Source organism: Oryctolagus cuniculus, chromosome 5, assembly GCF_051225735.1.
Source record: "Oryctolagus cuniculus isolate XC-2025 breed Fujian yellow rabbit chromosome 5, ASM5122573v1, whole genome shotgun sequence".
NCBI classification, from domain to species: Eukaryota; Metazoa; Chordata; class Mammalia; order Lagomorpha; family Leporidae; genus Oryctolagus; species Oryctolagus cuniculus.
This window is the reverse complement of record NC_142871.1, coordinates 19,871,052-19,896,176: the sequence shown is the minus strand read 5'-3', so window position 1 is coordinate 19,896,176 and position 25,125 is coordinate 19,871,052.

Sequence of the window (25,125 nt, the reverse complement as noted above, 5' to 3'; positions counted from 1 at the left end):
TTCCCATCTAGCTCTCTGCTATGGCCTGGGGTAGCAGTAGAAGAAGGCCCAAGTTGGCCGGCTCCTTGGCTCAATAGGCTAATCCTCCGCCTGCACCAGCACCCTGGGGTTCTAGTCCTGGTTGGGGCGCCGGATTCTGTCTCAGTTGCTCCTCTTCCAGTCCAGCTCTCTGCTGTGACCTGGGAGTGCAGTGGAGGATTGCCCAGGTCCTTGGGCCCTTGCACCCACATGGGAGACCAGGAGGAAGCACCTGGCTACGGGCTTCAGATCAGTGCAATGCACTGGCTGCAGCGCGCCGGCCGCAGTGGCCATTGTGGGGTGAACCAATGGAAATGGAAGACATTTCTCTCTGTCTCTCTCTCACACTGTCCACTCTGCCTGTCAAAAAAAAAAAAAAGCCCAAGTCCTTGGCCCCCTGCACCCCCATGGGAAATTCGGAGGAAGCTCCTGGCTCCTGGCTTCGGATTGGCACAGCTCGGCCATGCAGCCATTTGGGGAGTGAACCAGTGGATGGAAGACCTTTCTCTCTGTCTCTCCCTCTCACTGTCTATAACTCTACCTCTCAAATAAATAAATAAATAATATTTTTAAAAAAAGAAATACTAACCTCAGTGTGATGACATTAGGGATCTTTGGGAGGTAATGAGGGTGGAGCCCTCATAAATGGGATTAGTGCTTTTATAAGAACAAACAGGAGAGCTTGATATCTACCTAACTACCTATCTACCTATCTCTTTATCTCTCTACCCCTCCTCACTCTTCTCTTCCCTTCACCTCCCCTCCTCTCTCCTCGTCTCCCTTCTCCCCTCTCCTCCCTCTTCTCCACTCTCCTCTCCCCTCCACCATGAGGATACAAAGACTTGCATGCAAACCAGGAAGTGGGCCATCAGCAAACACTGTCAGCACCTTGACCTTGGTCTTTCCAACCTCCAGAACTGTGAGAAATAAATGTGTTGTTTTAGGCACCCAGTCTATAGTAATTCGTTATAGCAGCCCTAACTGACAAAGGCCATTACTGTACAGAATCCAGTTTTGAATCAAACACTGTTTGCCTAATGAAGTGAAGAAGTGTGATGTCCATTGGAAAGGACTCCTCCTCCCCGGGGTGAATTCTATCCCTCGAGCTCCCCTCATTGGACTACAACAGGCCAGGGCTATATCTTAGGACTGTGACACATGATCATTCAACAGCCAGGGCAACAAAAGCAACATTATGGTTTTGTCACACAAAAGTATCCCTGAAATTCAAACTTATATGCTTATCAAGATGTATTCCCCTGTCACCATGGCCACCTTGTGTTGGCTGGGACTACAAAGAAAAGACAAGGAATGATGGAGGGGGTTCTTTCTGTTCATGTATTGTACCTGAGTTCTGTCTTAGTCGGCTTCCTAAATAGAATAATCAATGCCATTATCTCTTCCTCCCTCATCTAAATCACATCAGGACTCTACAGTAGATCGATCATTACAACAAAGAAGGCCAGAGCTCTCATTCCAGGGGGACTCATTACTCTGCCGCCCAAGATCTGGGGATAGATCCCGTGTTACGTTATCTACTCTTCCATAGGAGCTAACAACAGCTGGCAGTTATTAGTCCCACACCGTGACTGCACCCCAAAGGACTGCTTGTGCACCGAGGACAAATCCTGAACTAAATATGTCTGCTTCCCTTCTTTTCCCCACCTCTCCCTTCCTCTCTCTCTCCATAGTCTTTAGAAATTGTCTTGTCTGAAATGTTTGGAACTTCATTGAGATTCTTAGCAAGTACAGGTTGCGTTTAAGCAGATTCACATCTGCTGTGGTATTACAAAGACTAATTAAAATAAATTCAGATCTTAAATTAGTCCTTTCAGTAGCATTTACAGCCTAAGCCACTACGCAATAAAATATGTAATTCAGTTAAGCCGAAGAGGAAAGTGATATTTGGATTGTATATTCTGACCAGCCCAAAGAAAAAAGGAGGGTAAGATAAGAGAATGATTATGTGCCCATTTACCAATTTTTCCAATACCAATTGTTTCTCCCTGATGATTCTTCTTAGCCTTAGGGGCCTCACCTCTAACTGATACTAGAGATAAGTCTGTCTGTGGTGTGAGCTAAACAATGCCACAGAAAAATGAGGGGCAAAACTTTCTTAGTGGGAAGGCTGGTGACTCCATCTCCCATTCATGTGCCCACCCTGAGATTTTGCTCAGAGACATCATGGAGAGATAGTCTGTTAGGAATATCTCCTCTAAATCAAGGAGAACCAAAAGTCTTCGAGTTCCTTCTATGAATTTGTTTAGTGACTGCCAATGTGATATTTCAGCAACTTAACTACACAGCTGGAGCTCAGTACAGGTCCATGTAGCCCATTGTGTTGCAGTGAGTTTGCTATAGATCTAAATTTTGTGTTTTTTTTTTTAAGTAGAGATTCATTCTGAGCTCAAGGAACATTTATTGGAAGTCCACAGTCTGCATAGTTCTCAAATCTGTCCTTCGTACATTATTGCTCTTTGGGGTTGGTTTTAAAGAGAAATATAGCAAAGAACAGAAGTGCCAAGACATTCTTATACCTCCATACAGCTCTCCAGGTAGTTTCCTGTTAATACTGACCAGCCAAATTTCCTTGAAATGCTCTGAGATACCCTGGCAGCCGCTGCCAGGAAGCAGGTTCAGTTGGTCGACTGGGAGTTGTGTTGGGTTCGTGTTGCTGGTTGTCACTGGGATCCTAGGCCTATCAGGATCCCCTGTCATCTGGTGCCTTGGGAAAACATGGAGTAAAGAGATTTGAGTCAGATACCTAGGGACTAAGAAGAACCACAAGAACACCTTGGAGAAGGGGCTAAAATGTTCCAGGTCTCTGGAGCTCCAGAATGTTTGAGACCCTTGAATACACAAACACCACACCATCTGAATGATTGGACAATTCACAAACTTGGTTAATTGGAATTCAGACCATCAAGAAGACATTCTTAATTGTAGAATCTCCTCTGAAAACTTTGCCTCATAAATTATATTTTTAAAGGGGCAGATGTTTTGTATAGCAGTTAAGACACCATTTGGAATACCGTATCTTGTATCAGGAGACCTGGGTTTGAGTTCTACCTCCTCTCCAGTTCCAGCTTCCTGCCGATGTGCACCCAGGGAGGCAGGAGTAGACAACTCAGTCATTTGGATCTCTGCCACCCATGTGGGAGATCCTAGCTCCTGGCTCCGACCTGGCCCAGCCCTGGCTGGTACAGGCATTTGGGGAATGAAAAGTAGCTGGGAGAGCTCTCTATGTTTTTTTCTTTCTCGCTGTGCTTGCCTTTCAAATAAAGAAAAATGAACTGCAAAGAAAGAAACATTCCCTCTTACATGGTAGAGCCCATATGTATTCAACTTCATGTGTCATAATGATTTTAAAGATTTATTTTTTATTTATTTGAAAGACAAAGTTACAGGGGCCAGTGCTGTGGTGCAGCGGGTTAAAGCCCAAGCATGAGGCACTGGCAACCCAAATGGGTGCCAGTTTAGTCCTGGCTGCTCCTCTTTCAATCCAGCTCTCTGCTGTGGCCTGGGATAGCAGTAGAAGATGGCCCAGGTCCTCGGGCCCTTGCTCTCACATGGGAGACTCAGAGGAGGCTCCTGGCTCCTGGCTTCGGATCGATGCAGCTCCGGCCATTGTGGCCATCTAGGGAGTGAACCAGTGGATGGAAGACCTCTCTCTCTATCTCTACCTCTCCCTGTAACTCTGTCTTTCAAATAAATAAAATACATCTTTAAAAAAAAAAAGACAAAGTTACAGAGAGAGGTAGCGTGAGAGAAAGAGAGAGAGAAAGAAAGAAAAAAGGCGGGGGGGGGGGTCTTCCCTCCACTGGTTCACTCCCCAGATGACTGCGACAGCCGGAGCTGTGCCAATCCGAAGGCAGGAGCCAGGAGCCTCCACTGGGTCTCCCATGTGAGTGCAGGGGCCCAAGGACTTGGGCCATCTTCTACTGCTTTCTCAGGACAAAGCAGAGAGCTGGATTGGAAGTGGAACAGCCGGGACTTGAACTGGCGTCCAAATGGGATGCTGGCACTGCATGTGGCGGCTTTACCTGCTATGCCACAGCACCAACCCCCATGTCGTAATAATTTTTATTGAAAATAATTGCCTTTGTTTTTATTTATTATGTTTACCCTTAGCCTTAATTACGCAGCAGTGGTTCTGGTTAGATATTTTCCTGATTTTTTCTCCTTCCATTTGCATTTCTTCTGCACCTATTTGAAGTTTGAAGATATAATGTTATGCTAGCATGTTCTCCATTGTGATTCAACCACAGCCTCCTTCCCGGCCCCTCAGAAACAAGGAAAGTGACAATAAGAGGCATCCCACAGCCTTCTCCACAGTTCTGGGGACATCCATGAACCTGACTCTGAGTGTATTCACTTGCCTCCACCAGTTGCCCAGCCTGGGGATCACAGCGTCGGTGTGCCGTCATTCTCACCTTTATTTCTTTGCAGATAGAAAGTATTTTCATTAGACATTTCTCTACACATTTCTCTGAGGTCTTTTCTAATTAACCACCTGACAGCTACCTGTCTTAGTACTAAAAGATGCTCCCTGCCTTCGGGTGGTGAGAAAGTGGATTCATGGGGGGAACCTTGATTTTCCGGTCACTCATTTGATTCCTGTGTTAGCTTTTTATTTCAGCAACATTGTATGTCCATTTCTAATTTCTCCCGTCACTTTCTAGTTAGCGCTCGTTCTTCTTAAGTTACAATCAGAGGAAACAGGATGTGTGTATGTGTAGGTATACATCACAAATCCTTGCCCACCTAAACAAATTAAACAAGGCACAATTAGAGGCATTTGAGAGTAAAAATGTGTTCACTGTTTTGCTGTTCCTTCTTGCTTGTGGATCATAACCCAAACAGGAACTGTTGGAAACCCCCTCGGGTCCTTTTAAGAAGCTCCTAATCAAAGTTAAATTTTTAACTTAAAAGCTGTCAACATTACCTATATGCAAGATGTCCAAAAAGCTGGAAGATGGAGAAACATTTTGTTTTTTTTCTGAAACCACTGGCCTAACCTGACCACAAGAGGTGACCCTGGAGACACACTCAGACATACACTGCTTTTCCCCAAGGATTTGAAGATCTGTGGGATGCATCTGGGGGAAGGGAGTCTTTCTTTTCTTTGTGTTTGCTTTGTTTTGTTTGGGTTCTACAATTCCAGTGTGAGATATTGACCGAGCTACGCCTGTGCACGTGGTCCCCAGTGCTGACCCTAATGAGGGGCAGGTTAATAAATTGGGACTGCACTGCCTGAAGCTTTTTGACCTCTGCTCCCTGTTTGTCTCCCATGAAGCCCGCCTTGTCCTCCAGTGTCAGAAACCTGTAAACTTTGGGAATTCACTGACCCCACTTCCATTTGTGAATGCCCAGCGCTGGCTCCAGCCTTTAGGGGGCTGCCTCGTGCTCATAACCATCCGTCACTGCTCTGTTTTACTGCGGCAGCAGCTTGTGTTGCTGGAGAGCGGCAGGGCCCTGAACAAGCCGCTGGTGTCTTTAAATCAAAGGGTGATCGTTAAGTAACACACCCTCAACGCCTCTGCCACAGAAAACTGCGATGTTACATTAGGTGTAGCACTTTAACCTTTGCCTTGTTGAAGAGGTAATGATGTCAGAGTTTGGCTTCCATCCCTCAAGGGCCCATAAGCACACCATACAGGAGCTCGGTGATAGATCACTGGCCCGCAGCCTGGACTCCCACTCGCTGAACCTCTTATTTTAAAGTCAGGCGGCTGGTGAAGCCCCCGGCAGTGTGGACCATCCGCTGCTACAGCTCACCTCTTCCTGCGGCTCCCACGCTGTCTGGCATTCAGAGGAGAGGCACCTGGTCACGCCCCCCGGTGCTGCTGGGACTGCCCAGGATATTGAATGACTTTTCCATGTTGGCTTGTAGGTTGGGGGGGAGGGGCCCCGAGTTCTCTGCAAGTCTTGGATTCCAGCCAACTGCTTCCCTTGTTCAAGATGTGTGAGACAAAAGCAAAAGATGCCGTACAAAAGAAAATGCTGTTCTATAGGATGTCTTTAGGAAACTTTAAACTATGGCAGTCTTTCTATTTGGAGAATTTGGGCAAAGGGCTTGGGGAACACAGAGCCATGTGGACAATAGCATACTATGTGATAAAAGACCGGGGCAAGCAGCTCATGAAATTTTAGGAATATAAGAAAAAAAAAATCTCGTTACAAATATCTTTACGTACTCAAACTATGGTCATCTATCTCCCTCCTACCTCCCCCTACCCTCCTCCTCAGCCCTCCCTTCTTTCCTTTCACCCCCCCGTCCTCTCCTTCCTTCCCTTCACCCCATCCTCTCTCCCGCCCCCTTCCTTCCTCCTGTCCTTTCTCTTTTCCTTCTCCACTTCCTTCTTTTCTTCACTTCCTTCTTCCTTCTTATGCTCCTAGCCTTACAACTATCTCTCTTAGGATGCTATGCAATTTCTCTTCCACATCTCACAGATGATTTTCTGGGAGCCGGTGCTATGGCATAGTGGGTAAAGCCTATGACCCCGGCATCCTATATGGGCACCAATTCAAGTCCCAGCTGCTCCACTTCTGATCCAGCTCCTGTTAATGTGACTGGGAAAGCAGCAGAAGATGGCCCAAGTGCTTGGACCCCTGCAACCATGTTGGAAAACTGTAGGAAGCTCCTGCCTCCTGGCTGCTTATGGCCATTTGAGGAGTGAACCAGCAGATAGAAGGTTTTCTCTCTCTCTCTCTCTCAACTCTGCCTTTCAAATAAATAAATCTTTTAAAAATGATAATTTTCTAGAAAGAGTATTCTACACTTTCTATTTCCATTCCCTCATATCCTAGGCACTTTTTAATCTACAGGAATTTGAGTTCTGCTCCCCATAGTTCTCTCGGGTTCTCCTTATAGCTCATAACCACTCTTCTGTCTCCTTCATGGCCTCTGCCTGCCCTGTAGCCGCTGAAGAACAGCCCTGTGCTGCTTCCCTGGGGATGTGCAACAGGATGTCCATGAGCTCTGCAAGACATTGACACACACAAAGTTAGATGATGCGGAGGGGGATGGGAGATCTGATGAGGACTGTGGTCTGCAGGGGGAAGGAGTGGAGAGCAGGGGTAAGAGCAGTTCTGGAAGTGTTGTGGCACTGTGGGGTGCAAGGGGAATTGGGGCTGGCAGACTCCATTTGGGCCACAGCATTGACATGGACCTTGTAGACGTTACTTACAGTGAGCACGTTATGGGAAGAGTTGTTCTCGTCTCATAGGATCATTGGCAGAATTGAACAATATCGTTTTCATCATTGTTTTTATGGGTGCCTGGTATGTGCTTTGTGAATATTTGTTTATTTTCCTCATTTCATAGAGAAGGAGATTTTGAGCAGGTGCCATCCTTTCTCCCACCCCACACCTAATCCAAATCTGAGGAGGTCCATAGAGCCCCCAGAAGGTTGGAGGGGCTTGAGGGGATCTGAGCATGCTCACGCCTGTACCTCCTCTGCGTGTGCCCTGCCAGGCTTCTCTCAGCTAGGGAGGGAAAGTTTTGCTGGCTGAAAGGTTCAGGGAGGCCTCTTGCTGATGTCGGAAAGATGCCTACAAAAGGGATGGAACACAACCAGGATTTCATCTGGATGCAAGAAATAATAATACAAGAAGCTTACAAGAAAGCAATGGCAGGGGCCGGCGCCATGGCTCACTAGGCTAATCCTCCCCCTGCGGCGCCAGCACCCTAGGTTCTAGTCCTGGTTGGGGATCCGGGTACTAGTCCCAGCTGCTCCTCTTCTAGTCTAGCTCTCTACTGTGGCCTGGGAGGGCAGTGGAGGCTGGCCCAAGTCCTTGGGCCCTGCACCCACATGGGGGACCAGGAGGAAGCACCTGGCTCCTGGCTTCAGATCGGCGCAGCGCGCTGGCCGTAGTGGCCATTAGGGGAGTGAACCAACGGAAGGAAGACCTTTCTCTCTGTCTCTCTCTCTCTCACTGTCTATAACTCTCTCTCTGTCTCTCTCTCACTGTCTAACTCTGCCTGGCAAAAAATAAAAAGAAAGAAAGCAATGGCATGAAAAAAAATCCAGTTTGTGTTTAATTTCACCTGTGTCAACTCTGTCTTATTCAATAAATGAGTTCTGTATACTTACAGATCATTATAACCATGTGGTACTATCAAATCATACATTAAATATTAACACATTCTCAACTCCTTCCTCTGCTTGATAAAAAAATAGCAATGGAGGCACCCTAGTGGGACAACCCCCATACTTCCAGTTTGGGAAATTCTGCAAAGACAGGAATGTAATGGAGACTGCAGATGCCCCCGGAGGACAGATGACCAGAGAGCAGTGGAGACAAAGAAGGAGAAAGTGTGGCTCTGGGAGTGACATTCATCACATGAGGCCAGACTAGAGGGCAAAGGGAAGAGCACTGTCCAAGAACAAGCAGTTATAATGGGAAAAACAGGATGACAGGAAAGTCCAAGGAAAGAAGAGAAGCAGACCCAGGTCAGAGAGAGGTGGTCACAGCTAACAGGCAAGGAGTGTTAGTATCTGAAGGAGACTTTCGAAAGACAATAGACTCAGGCAGCCAATGAAGTATCAAACCAAAAAAAACAAAGGACATCAAGACAATGGAAATCCTAGGGAACAGGTGGAAGATCCCCTGCCACACTCTTGCTTTCTAAAAAGAGTGGCTGAAAAAAAAAAAAAAAGAATGAGTCATTTCAGGAGCAAAATTAGTTGAGAATTTAAGAATCTATCAGTCTGAATTTGCAGGTGATGGGCAGATACAGGCCAGGCTTTCTCCTGCTTGGTTCTGGGATGCAGAGGCGCTGAGTGGTGGTACTTTGCTCCACAGTAAGGTAATCATCTGAAAGGCTTGGCTTTCTGAAAATATTTATTTAGTGTCATGTTCTTTAGTTTGAGAAAAACTTCCAATTAGAAAGCCTAATGCTCTGGTTCCCTCTGAATGCATGCTGAATGCGAAGCAAGCACCCTACAATCGAAAGTTCTGATCGCCCCCTTGCTTTGTTATTGTTCAAGACTCCCAAGCCTGCACCTACAATGTGAGTGTTCCTCTAACTTGAGAGAGTGATGCTAGCATTTCCTACCCCCTGCCTTTGGTAGCAGGTGTGTGTTGGGTCTCAGGGAGATGAAGAAATGGGAACTCTCCTTGCTGGAGACAAACAGTGTGGGAGAATAGAAGGCTGGATTCTGTGTCAGTAGCTTCTGACCTCAGGGTGTTACCCAGAGCTCTGGACTTAGGAAAACTCACATAGCATCTTTGTGCTTGGAGTCCAGATTGGTAATTATGATGCAAGTCGCTCCCTGGTGCTTTGGGATACTTCCTTGAAAGACTTTTTTTCCATGACACCTCAATTATACTGTTCAGGATAACAGAATGGATGGGCATCGATGTTTAGACAGGACATTGTAAAAGTGACAAACTAAAGAAAATACACTGTACAGTCTGCCAGGATGTCTGTAAATATGGATGCAAATATAGCAATGAAAAGAAATCAGTGGGTGCTCCTTATAAAATCAAGGAAAGAAATGTGTGCCTGTAAGAAATGTATTGCAAATATGTATGATTTGATTGTAATGGCTTAAGACACACAGAATACCATTCTACTTTTGTCTGGTGTTAGACAGTTTATAAATTGCCTTTCCCCCCCACTTCCTCGTATGATTCTCAGAATGCTCCTAACCAACCGGGAGTATTGGTTTTATTAGCCCTCCTTAACAGATGAGATTCCAAGAGTCTAACTTGGCCAAGGTCATGCAGCTGAAAATGACAAATGGAAAACTTTGAACCCAGAATTTTCTGGCTCTGGAGCCCATGATCTTGGCACTGGATCCTGCTCCCTTAGAAATTAGAGGGAACGATTATCTTGCAGGAACTGTTCTTCTTCTCGCCAGGGAGGGGAAGGAGTTCCAGGGAAATTGGAAGGTGGCCTTGGGGAGGGATGTCTGGAAAGCAGCCCCTGTCTGCAATGCCTGCAGATAGAACGCGCTTGCTCGAAAGATGTGGCGGCCACAGTGGCAACTCAGCCAGCAGGACTGGGGTGAGAGGGAGGACATCTGTGCTTCAGCCAGAGGAGGGGACTGCGTGGCTTCTGTTGGCTGCTCCAGTGCTGCTTGGCACCCTTCCTCACACTGCTCTGTGCTCTGATCATGGGACCCCTTGGCGTGTCACTTGTTGCCTTTTGCCAACAAGAAGCACCAGCAGGAGGGCTGAGGGTGGAAGGAGAGCAAAGAGGGACTGTTGACTCCCGCAGATCCTCCCTCTAAGGCTGCTGGGAGCTGGGTGCAGCCCTCTGCCCCGAGAAGCAGTCTTCTCTATGGTTCCTCTTCCCTTGCTCCTCACGGTATAACTCTGGCCACGGCACTGTTCCTTATGGAGTCACTGTACCACCCCATATCTCTGTAAATGGCTTCCATGTTGAACTCCTCACGTGACCCTGTTGGAGTGTGCTTCCACTTTCCCGACAGGCCCTGCACCAATCAGACCTGACCCCAGAAGGGACTAGGCAGGGAGTAATGCAGTAATGCCTCAAGTTAGGCACCTGAGCAGGACAAGGACCCTGCTCCTGGAATTGAACTTAAAATGAGGGTCCAGAACCAGGGACACCAAGCCCTATGTGCCTTTGTGGATTTAGAGACAGGGAAGAAATAGGACTGGGGAAGATTGGGCCTGAGGCTGACCAGGACTCTGTTGCAAGGGATCTTCTGGTCTTCCAGGAACAAGGTGCTTCCCAGACACTGCCAGCTGTGCCAGGACAAGAGCCCCAACCATGCAGATTTCAAGGAGACCTGCAGCCCCAGACCAAGCAGACAGAGTGGCTGGGTGTGTGATTCCTTGCCCCCATGGCAGAGATTGACTGGCTGTCACTGAGCCCATGTTGATGGCTTCCTGGGCGCCTAGGCTGTGCTTGCCATCATGTGAGTTCTGGTGGGTGGAACAGAGACAGAAAAGACAACCTAGCGCTCACAGCCTCCCTCTGCATCTCCCCCATCTCTTGCCAGCTGTGAATAGGAGGGGGTGTGCCACAGTGGCATCCATCCTTCCCTTACCCACTCTGCCCTTCATTGGTTCATTCATTCATTCCCTGAAACAAGAGCCAAGGGGACAGCCTGTCAAGGATCTCAGTTGTGGTTTTTTAAATATATATATATATAGATATAGATATAGATATTTGAAAGGCACAGTTACAGAGTTACAGAGACAGAGAGGGAGGGAGGGAGAGAGGTCTTTCATCCACTGGTTCACTCCCCAGATGGCTGCAATGGTTAGAGCTGCACCAATCCAAAGCCAGGAGCCAGGAGCTTCTTCTAGGTCTCCCACATAGGTTCAGGGGCCCAAGGACCTGGGCCATCTTCTACTGCTTTCCCAGGCCATAGCAGAGAGCTGGATCGGTAGTGGAGCAGCCGGGTCTCGAACCAGTGCCCATATGAGATGCTGGCACTGCAGGTGGTGGCTTTACTGGCTACGCCACAGCACTGGCCCCAGTTATGTGCTTTTTATTCAGCTGGTGGACCATTGCCACCATGGCAAAACACTGCAACAACATGTACCCTTATTGTGGTATGTTAGGTGCACACCTGTGATGTCAGCACCATGAAACACAGGACATTAGGCTCCTCGGCTGTCCTTTTCTCCTGAAAAAATGAGCCTCATTTTAATGAGTGCCCACTCTGCACCAGGTGCTTCTGAAATCTTCTGCTGTGATAAATATTAAAATGTGAGCTTCTATAATGCTCTAACTAATTTAAGCCTCGTTCAGCAGTGAGGCAGCCTGAATTTTCTTAATAATATACAGGGAGTAGTTGCTGAAACAGACACATTAGCAAGCCCAAAGGCATCCTGGCCATGCATGCTGAGGAATAGAAGTATATAAAATATGCAAGCAATGCTACTTTCTTTCCATCCATCTACATATAACTCTGTCTACACAGATCATGTGTGTGTATATATATATACATATATACATACATGTACAGATGTACACATATATAAGGGTAATTCAAAAAGCTTATGGAGAATGGAAGTAAAACATGTTTATTTTGGTCCAACAGAATTTGAAATCCCTGCATAGCATTTTCATAATATACATTTTCCACGAACTTCCCGTGTGTGTGTGTGTGTTCCCACATTCATGGGTTCCACCTCCATGAATTCAATCAAATGTGCATGAAAAATATTCCTAGGAAATTACATCCACATAGACTTTTCTCCCTGTCATTATTCCATCAACAATGCAGCATGATGACAGCTTCTTACACTGCACTTACGGCGTGTTAGGTATTACAAGCAATCTAGAGATGTCGTCAAGTCCGTAGGTCAGTGTGTGTAGATGACCCAGTTTTATTCAGGGGATATGAGCATGTGCAGATTTCGGTGTCCCTGCAGGTGGGAGGGTGGTCCTGGGACCTCTCCCCCTTGGATACGGAAGGGCAGCTGTCTGTGTTTTTTCCAGTGTTTTTATCCTCAGATCATCCTTAAAAGGAGACACAGGCGTGTTCAGGATGTGCATCCCGGGAGGTGTTTCCCAGTCTGTCCCTGTAACATCCTTTCATCTACGTTTTGTCTCCCAGCGTGAGTCAGCCGCCCGACAAGTCCTCTGATCATCGCAAACCTTGCTAGATACTGAAGGAGAAAACAGAAAATGACACCTCACAAGCTGCTATACTAATTACAAAATGTATGTTTTTGAATGAAATCCTTGCTTGAACGCAGGTTGCACAGAGATGAACGTTTCATTGGCTTAAGTAGCTTTCAGTTGGTTTGTCCCTGTGGGGGATAAATATTCCTGGTGTTGGCATCCTAACTGGGCCAGACAGTGTGAAACACAACTCTGAGGGCTGAGCTAGGGGAGTGGGCAGTGGTAGGGTGGTGAGGGCAAGGACAGCCTGAGACAGAAGCTTCGGTGTCCTGATTCCGTTGTACGAAAAATTTCATTACTGATACTTTTGCCATCAAATGCATTGTTGGATCGGAATGTCACATGTTCCTTCACAGATGTTATTTCAGATTAAGCCACAGGCGGCCGCGAGTGGACGTGGCCCGCATTTTCCTCTTCACTTGCCAGCATCCTGTCTCCCAGCAGTCATTTGCACGGCAATGGTACTTGCATAACAATTGAGCTGATCTGAAATTTGAGGTTGTGATGTCAAGATATATTATGCTACTGCCTAGTGACTTAAAAAATAGCCAAAGAAAGGGAAGGATGAGGGCCCTGTTGGGATGGAAAGGGACCTAAGGGAATGTCATTTGCTGTGAGAATCTTAAAAGCTTCTAATGACCTGTTATTCCCAGAGGTCTCTTGCCACTGTGACTGCTGAATTTATTTCTTACTAAACAAGCTTTGCATTTAGTGCCATCTTTCTTTATGGTCTAAAACCCACAAGAATTGATTTTGCTTTTTTCTGAATGAAATGTTCAGACAACAATTCATCCTGCAGGCATCATCTTTATGATTCTGTTGCTATATTTGGTTTACCGTATAGTAAATGTATTTGTGAATTCTTTCCTTAACATACTTTTCTGTTTAAGAACATTGGACAGCCATATCTTCCAGCGATGGGTCGTCTTTGCTTTTATAATTGTGTTTTGCGTTCTTAGACTGAAGATGTGGTCCGTGAATTTTCTTGGCATGGAAATCACTGTGCAAATCTTAGAAGGGAAGTAAACCTTTTGAAAATAGCAATAGTATTATCTCCAAATCACAGTGATTTTTTTTAGTGTAACTTCAGCTTTATTCTCTTTTAAAGTTGCTTTTGGTTATCCTAAGTCTTCTGTGTTTCCATTTGAATTTTATTTTTTTAGCTTTTATTAACACAAAGAGAACAGATTTCATGTATATCATAGATACGATTCTAAGATGATGATACTTCTATCCATCTCGACGCCGCCCCCCCCCCCTTCTTAAAGCATCTTATGAAGGAGCCACCCTCCCTTCTGCCTATAAGCAAGGTGACAGCAGAGGACTTGTCTGTGTGTTCATGGCGATACATAGACAGGTATTTGGTAAATGTGTGTTGGAGGGAGGGATGAAGGGGTGGGTGCGAGTATAGAAGGAGGAAGGAATAAGTGTGCAGTTGGCAGGTGGACTTTTTCTGTGAGTCCAGGCTTCACTGAAGCTGTTTTGCATCACTGAGCTCACAGACATTTACTGGATATCAGTGACCTGGTGTTCACGCAAAGAAATCAAAGCACAGAGGCCTAAGGAACTTTTCAGAATGGAACATTGCTAATTTGACTTAGAAAATGAGATCGGGGCCTGGCATTGTGGCACAGTAGGCTAAGCCTCTGCCTATGATGTTGGTGACTCATAAGAGCATCAGTTCAAATCCTGTCTGCTCCACTTCCCATCCAGCTCCCTGCCAATGTACCTGGAAAAGCAACAGAAGATGGCCCAAGTGCTTGGGTCACTGTTGCTAACATGGGAGACCCAGATGGAGTTACTCGCTTCTGGCTTTGTCCTGGCCCAGGCCTGGCTGTTCAGCCATTTGGGGAGTGAACTAGTGGATATAAAATACCTCTCTCTCTCTCTCTCTCTTTCTGTCTTTCAATAAATAAATCGTTCAAAACACGTGATTAGCTCAATCCTGAGACAGTCTATGAACTGGGCTAAGAAGCAGGAATACTGGATTACTCTGTTGAGTTTATTAGATTATTAATATTTGGGCAGAAAAGGATGGAATCTTTTTTAGAGTGAGGCATCATTTTAACGTGCACATTAGAGACAGAGGCTTTTTAAAAAACACAGAAATGAATGTAGCTGTCCCCTAACGGGAGCCATTTCCCTCCTGTTTCTTGCAGTTCCTGTCCCATGAGGTGACAGATGCGTGTGTGATAGCAATACTGATGCTAGGGCAGAGGTGCCATATGATCCACTGGGAGAGCTGGTGGATTCCAATTGGTGTCCATGCCTGCCTTCTGGGCAGCAGTCTTTCTGTGCAAGATCTGCTCTGTGGATCAGAAAAACAGCTTGCAACTCGCAATGTGCTGTACCAAAGACCCCTCAAATGTTTCCAGCTACGCTGTTGTGTGAGTCACTTCAAATATATTTTTTTATACTCTTGCACCTTTTTTGACAGAACAAACTCCTGTTAAGCAACTAGCAACGACATAATGCCGATGTAATCTGGTGTCTGTAAGATTCAAAGGCTTGTAAACAACTAGAAATAAGTTCCTATAATTTTTATTGTGAAACCTCTCCCAAGAAAAGTATTTTTTAACTTTTATTTAATGAATATAAATTTCCAAAGTACAGCTTATGGATTACAATGGCTTGCCCCCCCCATAACTTCCCTCCCACCCGAAACCCTCCCCTTTCCCGCTCCCTTTCCCCTTCCATTCACATCAAGATTCATTTTCAATTCTCTTTATATACAGAAGATCAGTTTAGCATATATTAAGTAAAGATTTCAACAGTTTGCACTCACATAGAAACACAAAGTGAAAAATACTGTTTGAGTACTCGTTATAGCATTAAATCACAATGTACAGCACATTAAGGACAGAGATCCTACATGAGGAGTAAGTGCACAGTGACTCCTGTTGTTGACTTAACAAACTGACACTCTTGTTTATGGTGTCAGTAATCACCCTAGGCTCTTGTCATGAGTCGCCAAGGCTATGGAAGCCTTTTGAGTTCACCGACTCTGATCATATTTAGACAAGGTCATAGTCAGAGTGGAAGTTCTCTCCTCCCTTCAGAGAAAGGTACCTCCTTCTTTGATGACCTGTTCTTTCCACTGGGATCTCACTCACGGAGATCTTTCATTTAGGTTTTGGGTTGTTTTTTTTGTTTTTGTTTTTGTTTTTGTTTTTGTTTTTTGCCAGAGTGTCTTGGCTTTCCATGCCTGAAATACTCTCATGGGCTTTTCAGCCAGATCCGCATGCCTTAAGGGCTGATTCTGAGACCAGAGTGCTGTTTAGGACATCTGCCATTCTATGAGTCTGCTGTGTATCTCGCTTCCCATGTTGGATCATTCTCTCCCTTTTTGATTCTATTAGTTAGTATTTGCAGACACTATTCTTGTTTATGTGATCCCTTTGGTTCTTAGTCCTATCATTATGATCAATTGTGAACAAAAATTGATCACTTGGACTAGTGAGATGGCATTGTGGTGCATGCCACCTTGATGGGATTGAATTGGAATCCCCTGGTATGTTTCTAACTCTACCGTTTGGGGCAAGTCAGCTTGAGCATGTCCCAAATTGCACATCTCTTCCCTCTCTTATTCCCACTCTTATATTTAACAGCTATCAAGGAAAAGTATTTATTAGAAATCCAGTCCTGAAATTGCCTGTAAAACAAAAGTATGTACTAAAACAAATCTTCCTTGTGAACCATTCAAAAATGCTTGGAAAAGAAGAACTTTCACCCAGTTATTTTGCTAAGTTGCAGGATGGAGTTATTTGTTTCCAGTGTATGTTGTTTATATATGACAGAATTTGGAGCTCTCATCTGTTTTTTGGTCATTTGTTGTCCCATGAAAATTGTGTAATGATTTCTATGAACATTAAAACATTTACAGTTGTGGGAGATGTGTCTTTAACCACAGAGCTAACCTTCTTCCCCGCACTGAGTTGTTTTGGTTTTTATGATTTATTCTCATGTTTTTTAAAATAGATTTTATTTCCTGCCTCTGTATTCCAAGTTTCTGGTAACAATTAGGGTCACTAGTACAGAAATACTAGAGAAACAGACAAAAAAAATAAAGAGGAAACAAGATTCTTGGAAGGTCGGGATTGACCGTAAGAGAAGGCATAGGAAATTTTTCTGAGCATTTGATAGATTTCAAGATCATTCATGGATATTTGATATTAAATGGGTTTCCAAAAATTGACATGATCAGCCAAATTTCCACACCAAACATTTTGACCCAGTGCCAGAACCGTGACCTCAGATATATCAATTCAGTGTCTATTTCTGATTTCAAGATGGTTTTCCATAACCCTGCCATCCCAGGCATTTCTTTGGAGAAAGGGCCGAGTGAAGCACTTCCCTATTTAGTATTTGTAGGGTATGACTGTGTAGACTTTGGACCTGTCAGGGCATCTCTTGCCATATTTGACTATACGCATCATTGGCAGTTGGTGTTCAGTGTGCAAAGAATTTTGATTGATTGATTAGACTGTTTTAAACCTTGTCAACATGGAAAAAATAGAGTGCTGAGTTCATCCATCTTACACAGTTATGTTTATAGATACTCGAATAGTTCCAGCAGTACTAATGTGCTTTGTACACATTGGACTCTAATCAATTAAGGAAACAATTCCCAGGGGTCGAAGAGATTTATAAGAGGAAAAAAAAAAAAAAAGGACACCAGGTCAAAAGAGCATTTCCTGGTGTGCTTCCAGCAACACAAATTCTTGGGGAATTAATAGGATTTGGAAGAGAAAGTGGATAACCCAGCAAAGTCAGTCTGAGAAACAGTGAGATAAGCCATGTCAGCATGTTTTCTTGCTTTGAACATGCTATGGGCATTGTAAGTCTCACAGAGCACTGACAGGCAGTACTTCCTGAACTTGTTCAAACTCCTCCTCTGTGTTCCATCCCTCGATTTTTTTTCCTCAAAAAATACGTTGAGAAACAACTTTCTATGATGTTTACTTGGCAAATTCAGACTTAAAGCTAAGTACTAGCAGAGATCATTTGATTCTTTGGTTTTTCAGTTCCATAATTTTTTTTTCACCAATTGCTAAGGACCCGCTATGTGCCAGACACTGAACCAAGTAGTTTCAAATATATTAAAATGAACAAAACTCCAATGAAATAGATGTCAGTCCCCTCGTTTAATGGTTAAGGAACTAAAACTTGGAGAAGCTTGGCAAATTTCCCAAGGATGAAGAACAAAAAAATATGGTGATAGGTTATCCAAACTTGGATCAGAACTGGCTCAGTTAACCAGGATACTTGTATTAGTCTGGTTTCTGTTACTATGACATAGTACTGGGGATGTGTACTTTATAAGGAAAAATGGTTTAGTTAATTGAAAGTTCTGGAGGTTCAAGGACATGGCAGTGTCCCTGTTGACTCTGGTGAAGGCCTCATGGCAGACGGCTTTATGTTGACAGGTGCATGTGTGAGGAGAAGAGATGACGTGGCAGACAGAGAGCCAGAGCAGGGAGGGGCCAGGCTCACTCTTTTGTAACAAACCTCTTACAAGAACTAACCAGCCTCCCATGCAGACTTCATTAATTCCTTCTGAGTGCAGAGCCCTTGATGACCTAAACACCTCTTAAGGGTTCCAGTTCACCTCTCAGTGTCCCCAGACTGGGGACCAAGTTTTCAGCACATGAATCCTTAGGAAAAAACAATCTATAGCAGAGCCATAACAAGATTATAGCACATAGCATAAAAAGATATTCAAAGAGTGTGTGTGTGTGTGTGTGTGTGAGAGAGAGAGAGAGAGAGAGAGAGAGATGATCTGGAAATTTTGTCTGATTTCCAAAAGGATCTATGACTTAAAATATTCCAAGAATCACTGAATCCAGATTTTAATGTTTAGAGATCCAGAGCATTGATATCTCTATGACACAGTTAGTGAACAAATAGGAGTCCCTTCCTGTTAAAATACCGCATTAGTGTTAATGGCTTTTAATTAATTGATTTCAGATAGGGAAAACAATATACTTTTAAAAGTTGAGAGCATAATTTGATTATGGGGATTTGCCATTAAGTTCATTGGTTCCTGAATAAAAGACCTTGGAAGTGTTTCTTACCAAAAATAATAATAATAATAATAATAATAATAATACTATAAATACAAAGGATATTTAAAATTATCTGAGTGTCAAAATGAGTAAGAAAATAATGTCCAGAAAACATAATACCAAATGATGATGTTTCATGATAAATGATTCAACTGGAATGGAGTACAGACTTATTTTTGAGGATCAAAGCCGAAGTCCAGCTGGGCATAAGGGGAATAGACACCTCCCCAGCGTGATGTAAGAGGGGGCAGCATGAGACATGAAGGCCGTAAGTGTGAGTAGTCTTCTGCTTCAGTGAAAATAACTCTAAAGTACAATAGGCAGATTCTCAAATAGTAAACATGGTGTGAGGTTGGACTCAGCGCACCTCTGTTGCTTGGTGTTGGGAAATATAAATGATAAGTGTTAATGTGAGGAGACTCCTGGAAGTGGTCAGAAAATGAAAGGGTGCCTGAAGCCGGCCCTCTTAGGCGAGCAATAATGAACACTAGTGTGTAAGGGCTGTAGGAAGTGAGGCCCCGCAGAGGAAGGATGACCCCAGGGAAAGATGTGGAACAGTAGTAAAAACAACATTTAAGATTTTTCCCCCTCAAAATACAATCTTGTGATTGCCTCCTTGTGGTAGAGAAACATGTATTTGTGAGCGTCTGCACTGTTGTTTATTGTTAGACTTTTAAAGATGGTTGGGAAAGGAAAGTCCCACGCCAGGGACAGAGCTGCTGTTCACGTAAGAGAAGTGGCAGGTGCCTTGAAAATAAGATGTGCTGTTCCCGAGTGATCTCTGGAAATAGAAGTCTTGCAGCTTCACAGCCAGATCCACAGCCTGGCCTTGTTTTCTTGGTGCAAATCTGAAATAGCAATAATCCATCTGCCCACCTGACATCTTTTTATGCTCCTTTTCAATCACTCAGAAAAAATACGTAGTGTTTTTCAGACTGATTCTGATTTGGCACCTTTCTTATTGCCTATCACTTTAAGGACATTAAAAGATAGTAGCAAATTTCATTTTCTCTGATCCTGCATGTTTTTAAAGACAGAATTCTACCCATTCTATTTGGATCCCAAGAACAGTAATATAACTTACAGGTAACTGAATAATAAAGGAACCATAAGCAACAACTGTTCATCTTTGCATAAGTTCTAAAAGATGATGGAATAGGTTTATTCTTTCATTAAACAAACATGAACCCAACTCACAATAGAAACTTGGAAAATGAGATTCCTAAAAAGGAGATGTCATTCTGGGCTTAACAAGAAGAAGCAGGAGCCAGAGTCCTGAGTGTGAAGAGGATGACAGGCACCTGTGTGGTTGCAACTAGCAGTAGCATAGAAGACTTTGGTGCCACATACATTCAGTTGGAAACAATGATGGGTGCTTTAGGAAAATCAGCTAAAATGAAGAGGCAGGAGGTTAATTGACATCAAAGCATGTGGAGACCAAACTCTGGGAGATGAATCATCAGCTGCCATGTAAGAAATCAGGGTTCACAGCCCCTCTCACTTCTTTTTGCCTGTTGGGTCAGGGAGATCTGGAGTGGTGTCGTATCTACCAAAAAGAGCTCAGTAACCAACTTAGTATTCTGTATTATAGGAGAAAATCATTTATGTAAGACCAAAGTAACTGGAATGTACAACAGAAAGTGAATAGTGGCACCACTGACCAAAGAACTAGTCAAACGTCCTCGCAGCTAATGCCACAAAGCCAAGCTTGCTTCTTGGTTCTGTGTGTCTTAGAGGGCACCTCCATCGCAGTGGGTTTAGTCTATAGAAGACTTGTAGACTACTGAAAAGGTCAAGACTAAAAGTTGCTATATTTGTTTTTATTTGGAGATGGAAAATGTTTGTTTTGGTTTTATGGTTTGGTATGATTATTTGGGCTTTGATTTGCTGTAAGAGTTTCATTTTGTGATTCAGAAATATTTAAAACTTTGGTTTTATTATTAGTGTCTTCACATCCTGTTAGCTCCTTTTATTGGAGTTAGCAGTTTACAATCTAATTCTATCAGGATCTATAGAGTCCACATGAATCCAAAGTTAATTCGTAGACTCCTTTATGAAATGGAACCAACTCTGAATTCTTATACTTTGCCCTTTAACTTTGAAATTTGATCCATGATACCTTGTAAAATTTCAAAATTAACTATATGACAGCTTTATAAATACCTGTTTGAATTCGGAGGCCTTTTCATCTCTTCTGATTGAAGCTAATTATACCACTTTCCTGCATCTGTTGCATTGATTTAAGTTGTCATATTGCTAGTTCATTGAATGTACACATATCTGTCACTTCACTTAGATTACAAGCTTCTCAAGACAGAAATTTTGTCATTTACCTTTAGATTCTCAGTGGAAGTCACAGAATCTGTTTTATAATTAATGTTTGATGTAATGTGTTTTTAATCAAGGAGTGTAGAGATGACATCGCCAGAGTAATAAGCAGGAAAGACTTTTTATAGACAAAACCTTCATATTGGGAAATGGGAAATGGCTATAAACTTGAAAAGGAGAAGAAAGCAAGAGATAGAATGAGAAAAAAGAAGGAATTTCATCAGTAGTTAGGAATTAGAAGACAATAAATATTCTTTTGTACAACATGAAGATGATATAGAGAATAAATGGTGTAATTTTTGAGCAGAATAAATAATGAATCCAGTGTACATATTGTACCCTGGGGTAGTCCTGCCTTCCTTGCTGTTGTTGTCCCTTACTTAGGAACAGGAGACAGTTAAGTAGCTAGTATATCCAGATAATAATCTAACTCCCAGCTAAGTAACCATTCAAACCTAGAAAAACAGGGTATGCATGACAAGCAATGTTATTTATTTTCACTTTTTTAAACAGCTATATTAAAATATAATTTACATATCAGAAAACTCACTTGTTTAAAGTGTACATGATTTGGTAAGTTTTAGTGTATTTATAGAGTTATATAACCATCACTGTAATCTAATTTTAGAACAATGTCATCATTCTCGTAAAAAAAAAAATCACTCCCCATTTGCTTTGCATTCCCAAATCTGGGTAATTACTAATCTTTTATCTATAGATTTGACTCATCTAGACATTATATAAATGCAAATATGTAATATGTGGTCTTTTGTGATTGGCTTTTTTTTGCCTTTTTTTTAACTTTTATTTAATGAATATAAATTTCCAAAGTACAGCTTATGGATTACAATGGCTTCCCCCCCCATAACTTCCCTCCCACCCACAACCCTCCCCTTTCCCACTCCCTCTCCCCTTCCATTCACATCAAGATTCATTTTCAATTCTCTTTATAGACAGAAGATCAGTTTAGTATACATTAAGTAAAGATTTCAACAGTTTGCACTCACATAGAAACACAAAGTGAAAAATACTGTTTGAGTACTAGTTATAGCATTAAATCACAATGTACAGCACATTAAGGACAGAGATCCTACATGAGGAGTAAGTGCACAGTGACTCCTGTTGTTGACTTAACAAACTGACACTCTTGTTTATGGTGTCAGTAATCACCCTAGGCTCTTGTCATGAGTCGCCAAGGCTATGGAAGCCTTTTCAGTTCACCGACTCTGATCATATTTAGACAAGGTCGTAGTCAGAGTGGAAGTTCTCTCCTCCCTTCAGAGAAAGGTACCTCCTTCTTTGATGACCTGTTCTTTCCACTGGGATCTCACTCACGGAGATCTTTCATTTAGGTTTTGTTTTGTTTTGTTTCGTTTTGTTTTGTTTGTTTTTTGCCAGAGTGTCTTGGCTTTCCATGCCTGAAATACTCTCATGGGCTTTTCAGCCGGATCCGAATGCCTTAAAGGCTGATTCTGAGGGTGATTGACTTCTTTCACTTGCCATAATGGTTTTTGAAAGTCAAGATAATGTTTTTTTAAATTCATATATGTTATAATAGTATCAGTACTTAGTTTTTATTTATTGTCAAATAATATCCCATTATATGTTTATGTCACATTTTGTTTATCCATTCATCAATTGGTGAATATTTGTATTTAAGTTTTGGGCTATGATGTTTCATTTGTTTAAATCATTTGATTATATATATATATGTATATATATGAGTTTATTTCTTTTTTTTAAACTTTTATTTAATGAATATAAATTTCCAAAGTACACCTTATGGACTACAATGGCTTCCCCCCCATAACGTCCCTCCCACCTGCAACCCTCCCCTTTCCCACTCCCTCTCCCCTTCCATTCACATCAAGATTCATTTTCGTTTCTCTTTATATACAGAATATCAGTTTAGCATACACTAAGTAAAGATTTCAACAGTTTGATGAGTTTATTTCTGAATGCTCAGTTGTGTTCCATTTATTTATATATCTATCCTATGTCAATACCACAGTGTCTTGATTACTATAGCATTGTAATTAATTTTCAAATTGGGAAATGTGAGTGCTCCAATGTCATCTTTCCCTTTCAACATTGTTTTGAATAGAGTCAGCAAAATGGAGGAATATAGGAATTTTGTATCCTCATATCCCCGTAGTTTACCAATTTTGTCTACTACCTGTGGACAACAGTACCCTTGTGGAAGTCCAAGAGTCTAGTAGAGAAGTTGCAGAATGCCACTAAAGCAAAATCATCCAGCATTAGGTTATTTAAAGAAGATAAAAACAGTTTCACATTGCTCATATCACCCCTCCCTGAACATAGAATAGTTCAGTGACAACAGAGATCCCTTAGCCCACAGTTCTTCTCATAGAGAGAGGGAAAGTGATGAGTGTGGTGAATGAGTTCCTGGCTTACAAGCTTTGCAGGATGCTGCCCAAGATCCCCACTTCCCTCAAACCTCACCCTAAATACTGAAGGAATCAGCAGGATCAATCGACTGGGAAAGGTGTGAAGAAGAGGTACGCACTAACAAAGGCTAGAAACTCAACAAAGGGTCACACATTCTACTGATCCTTTCCTCAGATTCTATCAGGTCGTCTGCTCACAAGTGGCTTGGGATGCCACTCTTGCAGGCCTACCCCCAAATGATCCACGGTGTCCCCAAACTCTCTACATGTCTCACTCCCCAGTAGAGACTGACTCCCTCAAATGCTCCATCTCAACTGCTGCTGCATACACTCCTTTGCAGATGGCTTGGGAGAATGTACATTTTTGTTTCTGTGGGATAAGGAGAAGGCTCACTCCTTGGGTACCACCCAAAGGATGAAACAGAAGCAGCAGCACCCACTGATTCTGTGAGATTGAGAGAAGGCTACAACCATCAGATTTTCCTCCAAGAGGGAACAAAGGAGGTAGAATAGGTAGTCATAGAAAATTTCTGAGAGTGGCATGATCCCTATCCAGTCTGGCTGTGATGATGTTCATCTCCCAAAGCCACTCAGCGAAGATCAGAGGAGGTGACTATGAAGACAGAAATGCAAGACAGAAAGGAACATCAAAATACAAAAAAACATGACACCACCAAAGGAAAACAGTCATTTTCCAGTAACGGACCATGAAGAAATAGAGATTTACTAATTGCCTGATAACATATTCCAAATGATTGTTTTAAGCTCAGAGAGCTATGAGAACATTTGTGTTCAACAAAAATATAACAAAATAATACATGAACAAAATGAGAATATTAAAAGTGAAACAGAAATCCTAGACTGTACCAGGTACAATAAGTGAAATGAAAATGTAATAGAGAGCTTCACCAGCTGAATTGATCAAACAGATAATCAGCAATGAACATAATAAGCATGAATACAACTCATTTTAAATTATGTAATCAGAGCAGAAAAAAAATAATGAAAAGCAATGAAGAAAGCTTACTGGATGTATGGTATTCCACCAAAACAAATGATACATATATAAGGGGACTCTCAGAGTAAAGAGACAGAAGAAAAAAACTTATTTATAAAAATATTAACTAAAAACACCCCAAATATTCAAGATAAATTGGACACCCAGATACATGAGGCTCAAAGAGCCACAGTTTCAGCCAAAGAGGACTTTACCAAAAGATATTATAATCAAATTATCAAAAGGAAGAGGAAAAGAGAGAATTGTGAAAGCCACGTGAGAAAGTAGATTTGTTACATACAAGGGAACCTTAATTAGACTAAAATTAGATTAATACATATACAATATAAAAGGAAGTAAATTATGGCATCAAAAATAGAGTGTGCAGGGCCAGGATTGTGGCTTAGTGGCTAAGGGTGCTGTTCCCAGCACCAGTATCCCATATGGGCACAAGTTCAAGTTCCAGTTGCTCCACTTCCAATCCAGCTCCCTGCTACTGGACCTGGGAAAGTAGTAGAAGATGACTCAAGTGCTTGAACCCCTGCACCCATGTGGGAAACACAGATGAAACTCTTGGCTCCTGGCTTTGACCTGGCCCAGCACTGGCCATCACAGCCATCTGGGAAGTGTAACAGCAGATGGAAGATCTCTCCTCTCCTTTCCTCTCCCCTCCCTCTCCTCCCCTCCCCTACTTCC